This window comes from Ammospiza caudacuta, chromosome 13 (genome assembly GCF_027887145.1).
Source record: "Ammospiza caudacuta isolate bAmmCau1 chromosome 13, bAmmCau1.pri, whole genome shotgun sequence".
Lineage (NCBI taxonomy): Eukaryota > Metazoa > Chordata > Aves > Passeriformes > Passerellidae > Ammospiza > Ammospiza caudacuta.
This window is the reverse complement of record NC_080605.1, coordinates 18,907,616-18,926,604: the sequence shown is the minus strand read 5'-3', so window position 1 is coordinate 18,926,604 and position 18,989 is coordinate 18,907,616.

Below are 18,989 nucleotides of genomic sequence, written 5' to 3'. Positions count from 1 at the left end.
AGAGGCAGGAGCCGGGAGCTGCTGTTGAACTTGTTGAAGTTAGATCAGGTTCTCGGCTCACATGTTCGCACAAAGCTCACTCTCCCCTTGAGTGATGGACGGGAAGATTACTTGGAAAGATTATTTTTAGACCTTTGTTCCCAACATCTGGCATCCTCCGAAAGCCCCATTGAGAGGCGAGGCGTGGGATCAGATGACAGCTGCCGCAGGGGGAAATGAAAGTCTCGGAGGGGTGGGCTCGGCTGATTTTTTTTGCAAACAGTTCACCCAAACTTCCCCAGAGCCTGGTGGGCTCTCCCTTTGTGTGCTTCCTGCTGGGGGTTTGCATCACGCCTTGACAAAGTGACAACTTCATCTGGAAGGAAACGATCTAACAACATGATAAACATCCAGGGGCTTTCATTAAACCAAGGTGACGTTGGTTTGCTGAAAATTATTTAGGAGGAGAAAGACTTATTAGGAAAAAATAAATTGGGGTGTGGAACAGGGAAGGAAGGTGGAAATTACATGAGCACACAGAGAAAGCAAGGAAGGGGACATGAGTCAGGCTGGGCCTGACAATGGGAGGCACGGAAGGAGTGGACGTGGGGTTTTGGACATCTCAAGGACATCCAGGCCTGGAGGGTGGGAATGGGCCGGTGGAGTGAGCTGAAAGTGCCCAGCATCCTGCCTGGGATGGACACAGAGCAGGTGCACAGGAGAGCTGTAAGAACGAGGCATTCATACACGTTGGTTAGTATAGATGTGTTTATCTGCGTGTATGTCACTTTAGAGACATCAGGTGTGCTGCTCAGGGCTCACTGAGTGAAATGTGGGGCTGTTTATTTTATAATTCCCCCTGAATTTCTCCTCCAGCAGCTTGTCCACCTTCCACTTGAATGAAGGAACAGAACCACAAAAGTTGTCAAGACACAGACACTAAGCCCTGTTTGCCTTCACTTTACCCCAGCTGAGCAGAGAGGAGCCTTGCTGGATTTATTTTATATCCACTCTAAAATGGCTCTGCAGAGGAGTGTTATACCCTCTGGATACACAAAAAAAAAAAAATCTTCCAATTACTCTTTATATCTGAAAGCTGTGGAAATTCACTTTGATCCATGCCCAAGTGTCAATAGCTGCTCACTGGTGGAAACCAAAGGATTTCATCTTGAAGCTTGCCAGAATATGATGATGGGAACCTGGAAAAAGAGCAAGGTGTGCCTTAAAAAGCTCAGTAGTTAAGGGAATATATTTGATTTATTTGGAGTTAAGGTTCCTATAGTTTTTCTAGCAGTAATTGTGCTTTGGGCAGTTCTCTCTGTATCTCTCTATTAAAAGGTTCTTTGTAACAAAATCTGCTCAGTTGATGCCAGGGAATTTTGCTGGGAAGTAAATCTAGGGATTATCTTATGGGGAGAAAGGCCTCCAGGCCCCTGTCACTGCTCCATGTCCCTGTCACTGTTCCAGGTCCCTGTCACTGCTCCAGGCCCCTGTCACTGCTCCATGTCCCTGTCACTGTTCCAGGTCCCTGTCACTGTTCCAGGTCTCTGTCACCTACTCTAGGCCCCTGTCACTGCTCCATGTCCCTGTCACTGCTCCAGGTCCTGTCACTGCTCCAGGCCCCTGTCACTGCTCCATGTCCCTGTCACTGCTCCAGGCCCCTGTCACCTGCTCCAGAACCCTGTCACCTGCTCCAGGTCCTTGTCACCTGTTCCATGTCCCTGTCACCTGCTCCAGAACCCTGTCACCTGCTCCAGGCCCCTGTCACTGCTCCAGGTCCCTGTCCCTGCTCCAGGCCCCTGTCACTGCTCCAGAACCCTGTCACCTGCTCCAGGTCCCTGTCACTGCTCCATGTCCCTGTCACTGCTCCAGGTCCTGTCACTGCTTCAGGTCCCTGTCACCTGCTGTGCCCCATTTCTCCAGCTCTCCTCTCCCCCAGAGTTGCAGTCAGGCATTTAAAACAGAATTTATCCCTGTTTTCCTTCAAACAGGCCATTTTCCCCAGGTTTCTCTCTTCACCCCGTGGTAGCTGTGGGCAGCTCACAGCCAGCCCATGGAGAGGTGACTCCCTCAGGACAGAAGTGTCACCTTGGGATGCTGGCAGAGCTCAGCACCTGCAGGTCTCTGTCACCTCCACCCAGATCCCATCCAACACCATCTGAAAGCTGCAATTACTGAAAGGCTCTGACAGCTTCAGTACATCCAGAGAGGAACAAATCACAACCCTGCCACCTCTCCCACCTCTGATTTGATTTTTTACTGCTCAGAGAGCTTTGTCTGACCCCACAGGAGTCTTCAATTCCTTTCACAAACTCTGTTTCAATATTAATATCTGCACCTTGATCCAGCCCATCCAGGAGCTCCCACCCATGTCCTGCTCCTGTGCTCTGAGGTGACAAATGACATGGCTGCTTGCACAGAGTAAACAAGATCTTTCCTTGGAGTATTCCTACTTTATTTATGTCTTTGTGCTGATCTTTCTCTGCTCTGTGCTCTTGCTGAAACCCAAACCACTGTGCAACAACTGCTCACGATAAATCTCCCTAATTTAATTCCATTTTTTGTTGTTTCATATACTTGCAATCTGCACTTGGAGCAACTAATTCCAAAGATTAATAGCTGCTTCAGACACCATTTACTGGCCTTTATTTTTGCAGATACACAGCTTTGACATTTATCTGGGAAAAAACAGGGTCTGTGCTTTGCAGTCGGTGGATTGTGCACTGAAGAAGTGAGAATTCTGCAGGACCAAAATTCAACAGCTGGTCATGGTCTTCACATCAAAATGAGAGTTGATGTTACAACACTTTTAGAACTGTAACTCATCCTGCATACAACTCTTTGATGAATTCTTCTTGCCACCCATCTCCACTCCTCCAATGGTTCTGTCTCCAGTCTCTGTTGGAAGCTGGGCAAGGGATATATTGTATATTTATTTACAAGGTTAAGGAAAACTTCCCTGGCAATACTGAAAAAAGAAATAAGAATAAAAAAAGAAAAAAGAATATTTTCTTCCCCTTTTCTGGATATTCATCTTCTTGGCAGGGCAGTGTTGTCACAGGACAACTCAGGGACATCATTTATCCCATTTATATCCATATTATCCTCCCAACTGGAGTTCAGTGAAACCTAAAACACGAGAGACTCAGTCCACTCAATTCTGGAGGCATTTTTCATCCACTACAGAGCAGTTCCTGCCCTACCAAGTTCAGTTTTGAATGGTCCACTTAGACAAAAAAGAACAGCCTTGACTTTCTGAAGACTTTCTTGTTTTACACTGGCAGGTTTATGTCTCCACTTTTAGTGTAAAGCATTCTGAGCAGCTTGTGAAGAAATTCTAGGCATCAGGCACAAATCCTAACAAACACAACCACTGGCAATAATTAGAAATCTAAAATTTTCTGGTAAGCACTATTCTGAGTTGTGGAATTCAAATGCCAGGTATTTGATGATGGATGGTGATTTAAGAGGAATTATCACAACAAAGAAAAAAGTAATTGCAAAAAGATGTACCTGTATGAAAGGATGGGCATTTTATCAGATTAGGCCAATAAAACCATTTTTGGAACTGGGATTCATGCTGCCTGATTGGGATGACCTAAATAATGGTTTTTAAAAATGTTCTCAGGGAGGTTGTGAGTGAAAGTCATGGGGCAGCCAAGGGAAAAGATCTTTTTCTAGCCAAAAGCAAGGTAGGTCAGCCTAAGTCAAGACTTGCCTGTTCCCAGAGGAAAGATCTGACTTTTAAAGAGAGATCATATCAAAGTGAGAGTTTCCTGAGAGCACAGCACTGCAGCAGCACCAGGTGACTCATTTCAGCTGGATATTATCCCAGCACCTTCATGCCAGAATTCCTTTTCCAGGGGCTGTTTCCTTGCCAGCTCTGCACAAGTTCTGCTGCCAGCAGCAGAGGGCAGTGGTTTTCTGGGGGTTATTAGAGATTTTTTATATTACCTAACCCAATGGGAAGGTTACAGCTGCTTTGTGTCCCCCCTAAAAAATATAGGGGGGGAGGGACTATATATGAGCTAATAATAATTATTATTATATGTATTATTAGAGATAATACATATTATATAATAAATATAATACATTATATATTATATTTATAGTATATAATATAATAGATATTTTATTATTATAATATGTATATGTAATTATAGATATAATGATTATACAAATATATAATATATAAACCATTATATATAATATAATATAATATAATATAATATAATATAATATAATATTATATTATATTATATTATATTATATTATATTATATTATATTATATTATATATTATTATATAATATATAATATATAATATATATTATATAATATATAGTATAATATAATATTATAGATATAATAATAATTATATATATTATATATATATATAAGCTAATAATAACATATGAGCTAATTTAGATTATCTCACCCTTGCTAGTCTGGCTGCCTCACAACTGGAGGCTCTGCCTCACTTCCATTCACTCGTAGAAAAAACCCAGTAAATTCAGAGTGGTTCTGTTGCGAATATGAATATGTGAAATTGAGAATTTGAACCTAAAGAAACCACAGCCCTGGTTCAGATTCTCTCAGCTGAACCTGCCCCATGAGAAGCAGGGAGAGCCCCAGGGATGCTGGGCTCCCCATCAAGGATGGACCACCTGTGTGGTCACCCCTCCGTGCTCTGCTTTGTGTGAGGTATCCTAAAGCAGCAATATTACAATTGTTACTTTTTTCCTTGCTAATCTAGCAATTGGGATTGCTCCCTGCATGGATTAGCAGGAAAAGGAGTCTGAAAAAAATCAACAAAGAGAGGAACAGCAGCATCTCTGGAGGGGTGACCCTGGATGCAGATGATTCACCCCCTCACCCATGGGCTTTTTTATGGCCAGCTCTCCATGAAGACCCCAAAACCCGGGGTTTCAATATTGGGCTCATTCCTTCCCTTATTTATGGCCAGCTCTACAGGAAGACACCAAACCTGGGGTTTCAATATTGGGCTCATTCCTTCCCTTATTTATGGCCAGCTCTACAGGAAGACACCAAACCTGGGGTTTCAATATTGGGTTCACTCCTTCCCTTATTTATTGCCAGCTCTACAAGAAGATCCCAAACTTGAGGTTTCAATATTGGATTCATTCCTTCCCTTATTTATTGCTAGCTGCACATGAAGACCCCAAACCTGGGGTTTCAATGTTGGGTTCATTCCTTCCCTTATTTGTGACCAGCTCTACAAGAAGACCCCAAACCTGGGTTTTAATATTGGGTTCATTCCTTCCTTTGTTTATTGCTAGGTCTAATGAAGACCCCAAACCTGGGGTTTCAATATTGGGTTCATTCCTTCCCTTATTTATGGCCAGAAATACCCCAAACCTGGGGTTTCAATATTGGGTTCATTCCTTCCCTGAGCAGGAAAAGCTGTGCCAGATGTTTGCTCCCAGCGAGCTCCTCTGGGAATTTATAGAGTGAAATAAAAGATCAAAAGCAATTCAGAACACAGCCAGGTGATTCCCTTTAAGCATCTGGCCCCAAGCCCTCGCAGAGCCTGGCAGAGGTCAGTGTGAAGTGGCCCCTGACCATGTGGGAAGGCCTGTAAAGAAGAATATAAAGCCTCCACTTCTAGCCAGCTTTGCTGGAGATGAGGTCTGAGTGAAGCAGATGAATGTTATTAGGGAAGGACTTGCTGAGCGCTGCATCCCACTGACAAAACTCCCAGGAAGCCTCCAACTGCACGATCCCATTAATTAGGAGGCAGAATGGCTCTCAGTGTGGGGGAGAGGCTCCTCTTTGGGGACAATCCCAAACAATTCCTCTGGGCGGGACAGCCCCAGCTGCTCTTGCTGTCCCTCCCTGTGCCAGCTCCCTCCAGGGCACGGCTGTCCCACAGCCTTTTGTCTCCAAAAAGCTTCTGTGAGCTGCTGGTGTCCCCCAGGAGGGGACAGCAGGATGCTCTCCCTGTCAGGCCAGTGGGAATTGGTTCATTTTTGGGAGGGGAGGATGTGCAGTGGAGCTCTCACACTGAGAGGAGATGAGGTCCAGACTGGAAACCTCAGAGAAATCTCAGAGATTTACCCTAAAATTAAAGACTAGGGAATTTGGCTGTGGATCCATGTTGGTCTAAGCTTTTTTCTGACCCAGAGTTGGGAGCATTTCTTATCTCAAGGTTTGCATGCAGACGCAGACTATGTGAGCCTTCTGTCAGACTTTGAGAATTTTCTACAAATTCATTTCCCACAGATCCACAGCAAATCCTCAGCCTTGACCATGCTCTGCCTTCAGCCAGGCTGAATTCCTGGGGGTAACAGAGTTACACTCAGAACCCCCAGCCCTAAAAGAGCTGAGCTGTGCTCTGGGGGTTCCCACAAATTGTTCCCAGTCCTCATACAAAAGTGACCCTGCAGCCTTTCCCAGGGCTTGGCACTCCCTGCTGTGTCTAAATCACTTGGGCACGACAGAGCAGAGCAGGATGAGCTCATGGCAGCCCACAAGGCCATGGGGATGTCTCTGTTACCAAGTCATGGTTTGATTTCTGCAGCATCTGGAGCCCCTGCTCGAGCGGCAAACCAATCTGGAGGTTGTTAGCAGAGCACAGAGCTAAAGATCCCTGAACATGCTGTTAGCAGCAGGCAGAGATGAAGAGCAGCACTCACACCAGGCTGAATCTCAGACCTGGGACTGCAGAGGACAATCAAACCTCTGGCTCTTATGGGAGCACCCCAGCCTGGCAGGGCCCAGCTGCCTTTGCTGTTCCCCTTGTGAATTTTACATGCTGGAAAATGTTTATTGCAGTTTTGGTGCTAAACTTTATGTACTGTATAACTGTGCTATATAGTGTCATGTTTATGTTATATGAAGATAAATATTTTTATATATCTGCGTAGTTATATTTGTTTACATGTCCATAAAATTAAATCTACAGCATGTTTCTTACGTGGTTATGCCTTTCTAGCCTGTTCCTCAAAAAGTAATGGAGGAGTATCACAGAATCCAAGACTGGTTTGGGTTGAAAAAGACCTTAAAACTCAATTCAGCCATGTCCAGGGACACCTTCCACCATCCCAGGTTTCTCCAAGCCCCATCCAGCCTGGCCTTGGACATTCCAGGGATCCAGGGGCAGCCTCAGCTCCTCTGGGCACCCTGTGCCAGGGCCTGCCCACCCTCACAGGGAAGAATTTATTCCCAAAATCCAATCCCAAACTAATTATCAAATCTCTCTGCTTGGTATGTTATAGGTCTTCCTAATAGTGGCTGCTTAACACCTGCAGGGCAGCTCCAGGGCTTGCCAGAGTTTGAGCTCAGATTTACCGTCAAGTTTTGCACAGTTTGAGCTCAGATTCACACTCATGTTTTGCACAGTTTGAGCTCAGATTCACACTCGTGTTTTGCACAGTTTGAGCTGTTTTACACTCATGTTTTGCACAGTTTGAGCTCAGATTCACACTCGTGTTTTGCACAGTTTGAGCTGTTTTACACTCATGTTTTGCACAGTTTGAGCTCAGATTCACACTCGTGTTTTGCACAGTTTGAGCTGTTTTACACTCATGTTTTGCACAGTTTGAGCTCAGATTCACACTCGTTTTGAATAGTTTGAGCTCAGATTCACATTCATGTTTTGCAGAGATTGAGCTCAGATTCACACTCATGGTCTGCAGAGTTTGAGCTGATTCACACTCATGTTTTGCAGAGTTTGAGCTGTTTTACACTCATGTTTTGCAGAGTTTGAGCTCAGATTTACACTCATGTTTTGCAGAGTTTGAGCTCAGATTCACACTCATGTTTTGCAGAGTTTGAGCTCAGATTCACACTCATGTTTTGCAGAGTTTGAGCTCAGATTTACACTCATGTTTTGCAGAGTTTGAGCTCAGATTCACACCCATGTTTTGCAGAGATTGAGCTCAGATTCACACTCACATTTTGCAGAGTTTGAGCTCAGATTCACACTCATGTTTTGCACAGTTTGAGCTCAGATTCACACCCATGTTTTGCAGAGATTGAGCTCAGATTCACACTCACATTTTGCAGAGTTTGAGCTCAGATTCACACTCATGTTTTGCACAGTTTGAGCTCAGATTCACACCCATGTTTTGCAGTTTGAGCTCAGATTCACACTCACGTTTTGCAGAGTTTGAGCTCAGATTCACACTCATGTTTTGCACCACTTGGCAATTTGGGGGTTTTTTTTTGCTTCTTCAGGGTTCATTCATCTGAGTTTTGCAGTGCCCAGCAATGCTGGACATGTTCCAATGTAAATTATTCCTACAGAACCAGCACTTTGTACGTCCAGTCCAGCCTGGATCCTGCCAACCTCAGGCCTCTGTGACTTGTATTTAATTATTAAGAGTAGAAGAACAACCTGAAAGCAGTGCACTGGTTCCATGGGCTGGGTTTTAGCACGTCTCCATAGGATGGGATAAACATTTGATTTGGCACAAATTCCAGGTCCCCTTCACCTCTCTTTTATCATCAACCTGTTCTTGAGTGTAACGAGCACTAAGAAAACACTTTTTTCTGCCTTGTTTTCCTGAAGTACATGCATTATTTCATCATCCATGTTTTCTGTATTCTGTGAGTGTGAAAGGGAGGAAGTGAATAGCTGGGTATTCAAATACTTTTTCACAATTTCTCTCTGTCTTCCCTTTAAAGTCCTGAATTTGAGGTTTTTTTCCCAACTTACATCCAGCAAGCTCTTTGGCAAGAGAAAGCTCAGATGAGGCTTGGTTCTTTAATTACATTATTGGCAGACTGTGGCATTCCTTTGTTACTTTCTTGATCTAATTCCCCCAAAGAGCTGGAAAAAGGAGAATGGTGGATTAATTTAATCATAGCTTCTTGTGTGGTTAAATACCAGCAGCTCCTTTATTGTCCACCCACACCTTTGGGTGCTCTGAACTTCATCTCTTCCACCCAGGGTGAAAGATATAATATTCCATACTCTTCCTCTGGGTGTTTTTTTTTCCCTTCAGATTTAATTCAAAGGGGTGATGCAGACTGAATTCCATGTGCTGGGGATTCAGTGCCTGGAGTAGAGGATTCAGAGCCTTTCTTATTCCATCAAATCCTCCAGGGACAAAGTGCCAAGGCTGATTTGGCTGATGGCTGAGTGACCCCTCCCACAGCTCCCACAAGGGTCCTTGCGAGGAGGATTCCAGAATGCCAAACCCCAGCACTGGAGCAATGAATCTGCTGGAGGTTTTGGGGACACTGAGCCCCACATCCAGAAAGGTCCTTTTTAGGAGGATTCCAGAATGCCAAATCCCAGCATTGGAGCAATGAATCTGTTGGAGGTTTCTGAAGCACTGAGCCCCACACCCAGATTTTGCTGTGTGGAGGGAAAATCCTTCTCATGACAAGGTAATGGAGACAAATGGGGCAGGACCGCTTTCATCTGGGGCTCTCTGTCTGCAGAGCTGGCAGTTATTACCAACTTTGTCTCAATTAACTCAACACTTGTGCCAGAGGAGCCCTGGACATGCTGTTTGCAGCAGGGCAGATTTCCTTTGCTGTGCAGTCGTGACTGTGACTGAGGAGTTTTGGCATTTACAGCTGAGCTGTTCCAGCCTCTCCCCTGGAACGGAGCTGTGGAAATGTGAGTGGTGTCTCCTCATCCCTGGGTCCTCACATGGGAGGCCTGTCTTTGTCTCAGGGGATGAAATCCCACTTCCCCTTTGGAGAAATCCTATCCACTTCCCTCTCTTTCCCATTCCTCAGGCTCTTTCCTTTGGGAGCTTGTTGCCAGCCGTAAATCCCAGGCAAATCAAAGCAACTTTTAATTTTAATTTGGTGAGTAACAATTAGCACCCTCTGTAGAGTTATTAATTGGACAGTTACCAGTCCTGCTTTTAGAAATTCAAAGAAACTCCTTCCTTCTTTCAAACGCTTCACAACAATTCCTTGAGCAGAAAACCCTTCATTCTCCACAGTCAGCCCTGTGTCAGTGTTGAAAACTGAAGCTGCAAAGCTGGGCTGGAGCAGGTTCTTCCCAACTAATTTCTTAGGATTTTTAGCAGAGCTGCCTCAAAGAGAGATTTTCTTTGAAGATTTAGTCTGGAATTCCCACAGAGGAAGTTTTTCACACCTAAACTGGCAGATTTAGACCTCTCAACGATCAGCTTATATACAGCTTGTATACAGTGAATTACTACAGAGCAACACTTCACTCAAAGTATCAAGGAAAACAGATTTTAAACATGATTTAAATGAATGGAAGGGAGCTTAAATGAAGGGAGAATGAGGATGAATAAACCAGCAGCCTGTGCTATAGGAAGGCAGCATTATATCCAGGAGAAAACACTGGAATTTAGGTCAGAAATTCCATAACTTACACACAGGTCACACATGACCTGGCACAGCAGCCCAGCTCCTACACTTTCCTCTCTCTCTGGGGAAGAAAACATGCTGCTCTCCTCCCTCCACGCCAATTTAGATTTATAATTGTGTGTAACACGGCCTGATTCTGCTTTCTTTGCAAGTAATTGTTTGCTGGGAGATCAGAAGAGATAATAACTGAGAATAAAGCAACTCCCTCACGTGAATAATTGCTCCATCAGCCCTTGAGTGAGAGTCACAGCCAGAACTTCCAGGCTGCTGCTGGGACCAATGCAAAGCCTCAGGAATGCATAAGCAAAGCCATTAGGCACAATGCATCTACTGGAGCAGCCACTCATTCAACACAGCAGCTCCTGGAAATGTGGAAAAACATGTTCAGGGCAGGAATAACCCATGGCAGGAATAACTGTTCATGCTCAGTGCAGGAAAAATTCATGGCTGGTCCCCAAAAAGGGGAGAAGTTCTTTTAAAGCAGCACTGTTTATAAAGTGATCACCTAAAAATAGATACTTTAGGAGGAAAGGCTGATTATTCATAAATGTATTGTTGACAGGTATACTGCAAACTCAAATGTTAATGTGTGACAGTGTTCACAGGGGTTCTTGGATGAGGGAAGAGACAAGGATGTGACTCCATGTTTCAGAAGGCTGATTTATTACTTTATGATATATATTACATGAAAACTATACTAAAAGAATAGAAGAAAGGATTTCATCAGAAGGCTGGCTAAGAATAGAATAGGAAGGAATGATAACAAGGGTTTGTGGCTCGGCTCTCTGTCTGAGCCAGCTGTGCTGTGATTGGCCATTAATTAGAAACAACCACATGAGACCAATCACAGATGCACCTGTTGCATTCCACAGCTGCAGATAATCATTGTTTACATTTTGTTCCTGAGGCTTCCCAGCTTCTCAGGAGGAAAAATCCTAAGGAAAGGATTTTTCATAAAAGATGTCTGCGACAGTCAATGCATTTCATCAGTCTGCACATTTTCAGAGGAAGGAAATAAAATTTCTGCAGGCAGTGGAATGTGAACAGGATGAGAATTCTGAACTGAAAGGCTGGAGTTGTGCCCACCAGTCAGGCAGGGGCATTTCAGCCTGTCCCTCCTTCCTCTCATTCTGTCCATCCTTCCTCACTCTGTCCCTCCTTCCCCTCACTCTGCAGCGGTTTGTGTTCCCACACTCTGTGCAGAGCAAATGTAGGAATAACTCCTGCTTTCCCTGACATATTTCTGATAGAGGGCTTTGCAAACGAGCTCCTTCCACACCAGAGCTTTGGGGCCACCATGCAAAGTGGTCTCAGGGCACTCCTCACCCCAGAAGCCGAGGGGTTACTGGCAAAGCCACAGGGACCTGGAAAGGGCCCCAGGAGCCTCCAGGAGGAATCTTGGCCTTAGCCCCACATATCTGGGGATGTGAGTAATGTCTGAGCACTGCTGCTGCTCTGCTCTGACAAATGCCAGCCTGGATTGTGACCCTTTTCCACCAGGGAATGGATCCAGTGGCCTGGAGCCAGCTGGAGCCTGGCCATGGAGCAGAGAGGGGCTGGGGCAGCCCCTGTGTGTCCCCATCCTGCTGCATCCCTGCCCCACCCAGGGCAAAGCCTGGAATCCACAGCTATCCCTCAGAGGGGATGGAAATCCTATTTATGGAAAGAAGCAAAAAAAGGACAGAGGGTTTTACATGATGAGGTCTGGAATGAGGCAAGGGAAAAAAACAACTTGAGCGCTTCGGATGCCAGCAGGGTTTGGTGTTTGAGCCAGCCCTGAGGTTTAATGGGGGCACTGCCAAGGTGCACCCCAAAATGTGCCCCTGAGGAGGTTTTAGCTGCTGGCACCACAAGGACCAGTGCAGCTCTGGGCAGGGCTCATTGCAGAGCCTTTGTGGCTCCAGCTGCTGTAAAAAATGAGCACAGCCCCGGTCCCCACCCCAAAGCAGAGCTACTAGCACTTGGAATTGCAATTATCCTGCTTCCCCAGGATCCTGACCCTCGCTGGGCTCCTGGAAAGGCTGGGAATGTGGTGATGGTGGGAGCAGAGCAGTGCTGACAGCACGGAGTGTTTCCAAGAGCGGGGATGAGCAGGGCTCTGATTACAGCTCTGAGGGCTCCTCTGGGTCAGGGCACTCTGAAATGTGACACAGCCCCAGCCCATCCCAGCCCAGACAGGCAATAAGGGCTTAAAAGGACCGGTGAAATTCTGGGTTTGAAAAAAACCAACCCTCACCAGAGGGCTCTGCATCAATCTGTGTGTGCTTGGCCTCCCTTTCTGCACAAGGGGAATATTTTGGGATGATTCTTCTTTATTCTTCTTCTTCTTCTTTCTTCTTATTATTATTAGTATTTCTTATTATTATTATTAATTGTTATTCTTACTTTTTATTATTATTTCTTATTATTATTCTTTATTCTAATTATTTCTTATTTCTTCTTCTTTTTCTTCTTATTCTTATTCTTTCTTTTTATTCTTTTTCTTCTTTCTTCTTCTTCTATTCTGCCCTTGCTGTTTGGGTTTATGTTTCAAAGCAATACCCCGACCCTCTAAAGCAGGAATGTGGGAGGTGTAAAGTCAGCAAACTGACAACAGGCAGAGAAGAACCTGAAACTGTTCCTAATTAATTTTTTTCAAGGTTTGTCCCTACTGCTTTGAATTTCACCCCTTAATGGCAGCTTTGCCCCTCAGCTGGGAAGAGCTGCTGTGGGACCATTGTGTTTTGGGATGAAACCCTGTTCCCATTTCGAGTGAAATTGCTCTTCATTCTCATAGCCCAGGGACTGCAGCATCTGTGCTGAAATCTGTGGGTTTCACACTCTGCAGGGGGGCAAATATTGCCTTCAAGACTCGGTTTTCATTGAGGATTTTATGGAAGGAAACATTCCAGTTGTTCAAAGGCTGCATTTATAAGATGCTGATTCTGCAAGGTCTTTAATTCAGAGCCACATTTAAGGTAATGGTTGCCCTTTCCCCATGTCAGAATCAGAAATATGAAAAATGCTTGTCAAAACATTTTTTATTAAAACCTGAGAAGTGAGGCCAGGGGGTCAAGGAGCTCTGGAAAACAGAAATCCTTAAGGAGCATGTCTGGTTGTTTTCTTCTGAATGGGAAAGTTGCTTTGTTTGAGCATTTTAAGTGTCTTCTGATAGAGATGAAGCAAAGCCCAACCTTTGATTTTGGAAATAGAACTGAGACTCCATCTCAGGGCAGTGGAGACACCAAATGCCTTTTGTTTAGGAGGAGCTGACCCCAAGGCATTCAAAAATCCAATACTAAACTCCAAAGAGCAAGCATAAAGATGGTTTGGATTGTTTTTTTGTTTTTTTTTTTTTTTTTTTTTTTTTTTTTGGTAATTCTTTCTCCTCTCTCTTGGAGAAAAATCAGCTTTCTTATTTTTATTTTCATGGCTCCTGGGATGCTCAGACTGCTGATGTATCAGGAGGAGCAGGATGTGCCAGCTGGGAGATCTTTGAAAGGAGAAGTTCCTTGGGTGCAAAGGAATTTCTGCAAAGACACATTAGAGATATGGAGCAATTAGAAATGCACCAAATTTACCCAGAGAGAGGACAAAAATTTGCAGACACCTTCTTTTAAAAAGTTCATTCCTCTTGGATTACAAGTTAAAATATCTTTTGAGGAAAAAAAAAATTAGTTGTTCTTATTTTTCCTAGGATTTTTCATGTATAAAATAATATAATATACTACCTAAGTATAAAATAATATAATATAATACCTAAGTATAAAATACCTAAGTATACTAGGAGTATAATTACCTTAAATCAGGCATGGGGCATGAAGGAAACAGATGCTTATTTCTTTTAGAGATTAGAGAACCTTGCAGACTGCCCAGTAGGAAACAGAGTAGAAAGCAGGCAATATATCTCATAAGCATCAGGCAAATTGCAGCATTGCTCAGGAAATAACTGGATTTTATGACTGATAGGAGAAAAAAGAAAAGCATTTTTTTGTTTTTTAATGTGGGTTGTAGCAAGATTTCATTCATTTTGGATAATCTGCCTCTCCAGCAATTGTATTTTGGCCTGCTGCACCTCCTAGATCTGCCTGTTGGTTTGAAAGAGAAGCAAAAAGGGAATTTCCTGAAAATCCACCGGACACGCACACAGCACAACAGCAGCAGCTTTCCTTGAGGTGCCCTTTGGGGTTTGTGAGCTCAGGGTTTTTCAGGAGCTGCTGAGCATCCCTCGGTTCTCAGATCCCACAGCCCTGTGAGGTGCTGGGCTGCTCCCCAGCCTGGAGCAGCCCCAGATCAGCATTTCTGCTGTCAGAGCTCCCTGCCTGCCTCCACAGCAGCTCAGGAGGGCCGGGAGCCTCCAAGCATCCCCTGGCCTCTGCTGAGGAGAGATTTTCCAGTTCGTTAAGGGCCTGATCCATTAATGGGCTGTGCGTGATTCCAGGGGCTGCTGCGCAGGGCTCCCGCAGCCGTGCCTGGAGCTTGTTAGTGTAATTTTCTAAAGATTAGCAGGCACAGACTGCCAAGGGAAGCCTTGGGGAAATGCCCTTCATCTGCTCTGACCGCGGGGTCCCTGCTGGGCTCCTGCTGCTGCCGGGGATGGGGCTCTCAGGGAAAGTTTTTGTCTTTATAAACCTGCGCTGGCTGCAATCGAGAGCCATTAGCTAATGGCAGCTCCATGGAGGCACAAACTTGGATTTTAGGTCCCCCTGTCACCACATTTCTCACGCTTCCCAAGGACATTCAGAGATTCACATTCTCTGAAGCTCAGAGAACGATCAAAACAATTCTGATCTCATTTTCTGTGCCTGTGCTGTGCCAAAGTGGAATGCACTGTAGAGGATTTTACCTGAAGGAAATGCTTACCTGAAGGGAATTAGATAATTGATAATTAGATTCTGGTGTGGGTGTTTTGATTCACTGACCAATTGAATCCAGGTGTGTGTGTGTTGGGACTGTTGGGACAGTCACAAGATGTTGTACGGTTGAGTTGAATGCTTGGCAGATTCCATTTAGATGTATTATAATATAATATAGAATAATATAAAATCATAATAGATAATATTATATATTATAATATATAATACTATATAGTATATAGTATTATAATATATAATAATATGTAGAATATATGTGATATAATGTAGAATAATAATGTAACATAATATAGAATAATATACATGTATAATATATATAATATATTTTATATTATAATAATATATATAATATAATATATATAGGAAATATGTAATATAACAGAATAATAATGTAATATAGAATATATATAGAATTTATATGTTCTATATAATAATAATGTAATATCATGTATAGAATAATGTAATATATTTAGAATCATATAGGAAAATAATGTAATATAATTATAGAATAATTTATATAATATCTATTCTGTATAATAATATAGAATGTAATATAATTATAGAATAATGTAATATATATTTAATATATAATAATATAGAATAATGTAATATAATTATAGAATAATATAATATAATATATATATAAAGTAATTAATTAGCCTTCTAATAGATAGTCAGATGCATAATTTTCTCCCTGCAACGGGGGTTGCCTTGTTTCCAATATCCCCCAGGTTGGTTGAACCCCCCAGGGCTCCCCCAAAAGAGAGGCACTGACTCAATTCTGGCTTCACTTTCACCACTGTAGCTCTTATTAAGCTCAACAAGCTCAGACAAGGATGCTTTAGATGGAATTTTACCTGCTGGAAGGACACTGAATATATATTAACACAGAAGGATGGTGTGTATGTGGGAGTCATTAGACACTGGAGAAAGAAAACTAACCAGAATAATTCAATTTCCTAGACAAAAGGTGGAAAGTACTAAAATTAAGTAGCAAGTAATTCAATTTTCTGGTTACAAAACAGAACATTCTTGGTAGAATTAATGAATGAATGCTGAATTTCTGAGCCAGTGTTTACAAATCAAATCTCACAGTACACAGGTGGCAAGGGACAATAAAAAGTCTAATTCTAAATTAAGGCCACCAAAGGAGGAGCTTGGGAGCTGGTTCATATTTTGAATAACTTTTTTTTTCCCATTGTGTGTGAGCCAGTTTGGGATGTGAATGTATTTCCAGTATCTTGTTCCAAATGCAAGATGACCTGCAGTGATTTTCAGTTTTGCATTGTGTAAATCAGGCAGAGCCCTACCCCAGGGAAAGCATTATCAGCAGTGGCCCAAACAGGGAAACAGTGAAACTTAGAAAGAGAAAAGCAAAGTGCCTAAAGATAGACAAATTGTCTGGCTGGTCCAGACATTGTTTTCTTATCTCTGGCTAAGCTGGGGAAGGAGATTTGTTGGTCCTGACAAGGAAGCCCTTTGTACATTGTGGGAGCAGGAGACCCTGGGGGATGAGAACAATGGGCTTCCTTTGACACTGGGATGGATTACCTTCAGGAAGTGCATGTGGATTGCCCAGTGATTGAATTCCACTATTGCTTTTTCAGGATCATCTAATTATATTACAGACTCTATCCTGCTCCTTTAAATGGCCACAATCTCTTTTGCCACAGTAATGAAATATCCACTGCTCACAATAATGGTGTTTTTGTGATGGGCTCTGCAGCCAGAGCTGGAGCATTTTCTGCAACCACAGGGATGTGGTGGCACATCCATGCAGGCAGGTGCTGTGGGTCCCTCCTGTCCCTGCTCCTAAACCACCTTGGCAAGAGTCTGTGGGATGGGGAGAGCTCTGAGCTGCTCCTCAACCAGCGCTGAAATGGTTTGGGGGGATAAAAAGGGAGAAAGAGCAGGGCAGTGCTGTGTTCCTGCTGCATCAGCAGCTGCTCTGGATCTGGGACACTCTTTTCAGAGTTAGAGGGGACATCACTGGTATAAAACATGGGGGACAGATGGAGCAGCTCACAGGGACCCCAGGGCTCCTTCACCAGCCTCACAAACAATCCAAACTGTCTGAGCCTGCCAGCAAAACACCAAACTCACTGCTCCCCTCACACCCAGCATCTTGCTAACTCCAGCCTTCCTTCTCAAGCAATCTGGTCCAGCAAAGTTTGCCCTTTCCCTTTTCCCCACAATATTTGTCTCCAGGGAGATGCCAGCTTGCCCCACAGCTGTGGCATTCATGGAAAACCCTGAACAGGTCACCCTGCACTGCCCAAGGCCTGCCCCCAGCTTGCATCTTGCACAAACAGGCCCTTGTGGAGAACAAAGGGGATTCGTGGCTGTTTGCTGACAAACTTTTAAAAGCACAACTGTAATTTATGGGAGATTTCCCTTTCCTGTCACCAGAGCTGGAGGACAGTTCTGTGTTGCTTGCTGTGGTTATGTGTACACAGCCCTGGGATGCTGAGCTACCAAGGACATTTCCTTGCACAGATGTTGGGGAGTTTTTTTGTGCTGAAAATGATGAATTCCAGAGATCATAAAAGCTAAAAAGCTGTCAGCAGAGAGCTTGTGGTTCAGGGCAAGGAAAGGCAGCTGCTGGGAGCACCTCTCCCTGCAGGGCCCCTGCAGTGACCTCCACCCCTGGCAGGGGATCAGTGAGGAGGAGGAGTGGGATGTCAGGGCAGGAGGGAGCTCCCACATGGCGTCAGTGAGAGCAGAGAGGGCTGGGATGTTTGGGAATGAATCTGCTCCCACAGAGTTAAAGGCTTCCTGAACAGAGGCCATGGGAGTGGTTTACAAGAGATGCTTTACTGAAAAGAGAACTCAAATTGACAGAAATTACTCCTGGCCATTGCTGCCTTGATATTTCACTATCTAATTAAATCAATTTTTTTTTTCTGATTTGTACAAAACCAGTTTGTGACTTTTACAGCGCAGTTGTGTGACAGAGGAGACAGACCCACGGATGAATCATCCCCCCTTTCCAATTGACCTTTTGCTCCCGGGGATTAAAATCTCCACTTTATTTACAAACATCAGCTCACTGAATGAGCTGCTGAGGGCTGCAACTGTTGATGGATGCTAAGGCCATCTGAAACATCAAAGCAAAGGCTATTTATGAGCAAGGATGGGAAAAACATGGCAAGCTGCCTCTCCTCCTCCCCAGCCATGTGCTGCAGCCACGGTGGGAGGATTTCAGCAGCACAGGCTGCAACTTTTATGGGCTGGATATGAAGTACCCAGGGTGGTCTGGATGGCAGCAAACACAAATCTGATTCCTCAGAGCTTCAGGTGCCACTGAGCCCTGGGCTGGGGAGAAATGAGGCAGTGCAGATGCAGGAGGGGAGGAGGAGGAGGAGAAGGATGATGAGAAGGAGGAGGATGAAGGGCAAGAGGAGGAAGAGGATGAGAACAAGGAGGATGAGGAAGATGAGGAGGAGAAGGATGAGAAGGATGACGATGAGAAGGATGAGGAGAAGGAGAAGGAGGATGAGAAGAAGGAGGAGATTGAGGATGATAATGAGGATGAGGAGGAGGAGGATTATGAGGATGAGAACAAGGAGGATGAGAAAGATTAGGAGGAGGATGACGATGAGGAGGATGAGGCGTATGACAATGAGGAGGATGAGGATGAGGAGAAAGAGGAGGATGAGGATGATGATGAGGATGAGGAAGATGAGGATGAGGAGGAGAAGGAGGAGGATGAGGAGTAGAAGGAGGATGAGGAGAAGGAGGAGGAGGATGAGGAGAAGGAGGAGGATGAGGATGATGATGAGGAGGATGAGGATGTTGTTGCCCCTGTTTTGGGAGCATCAGGCTGGGCTGGATG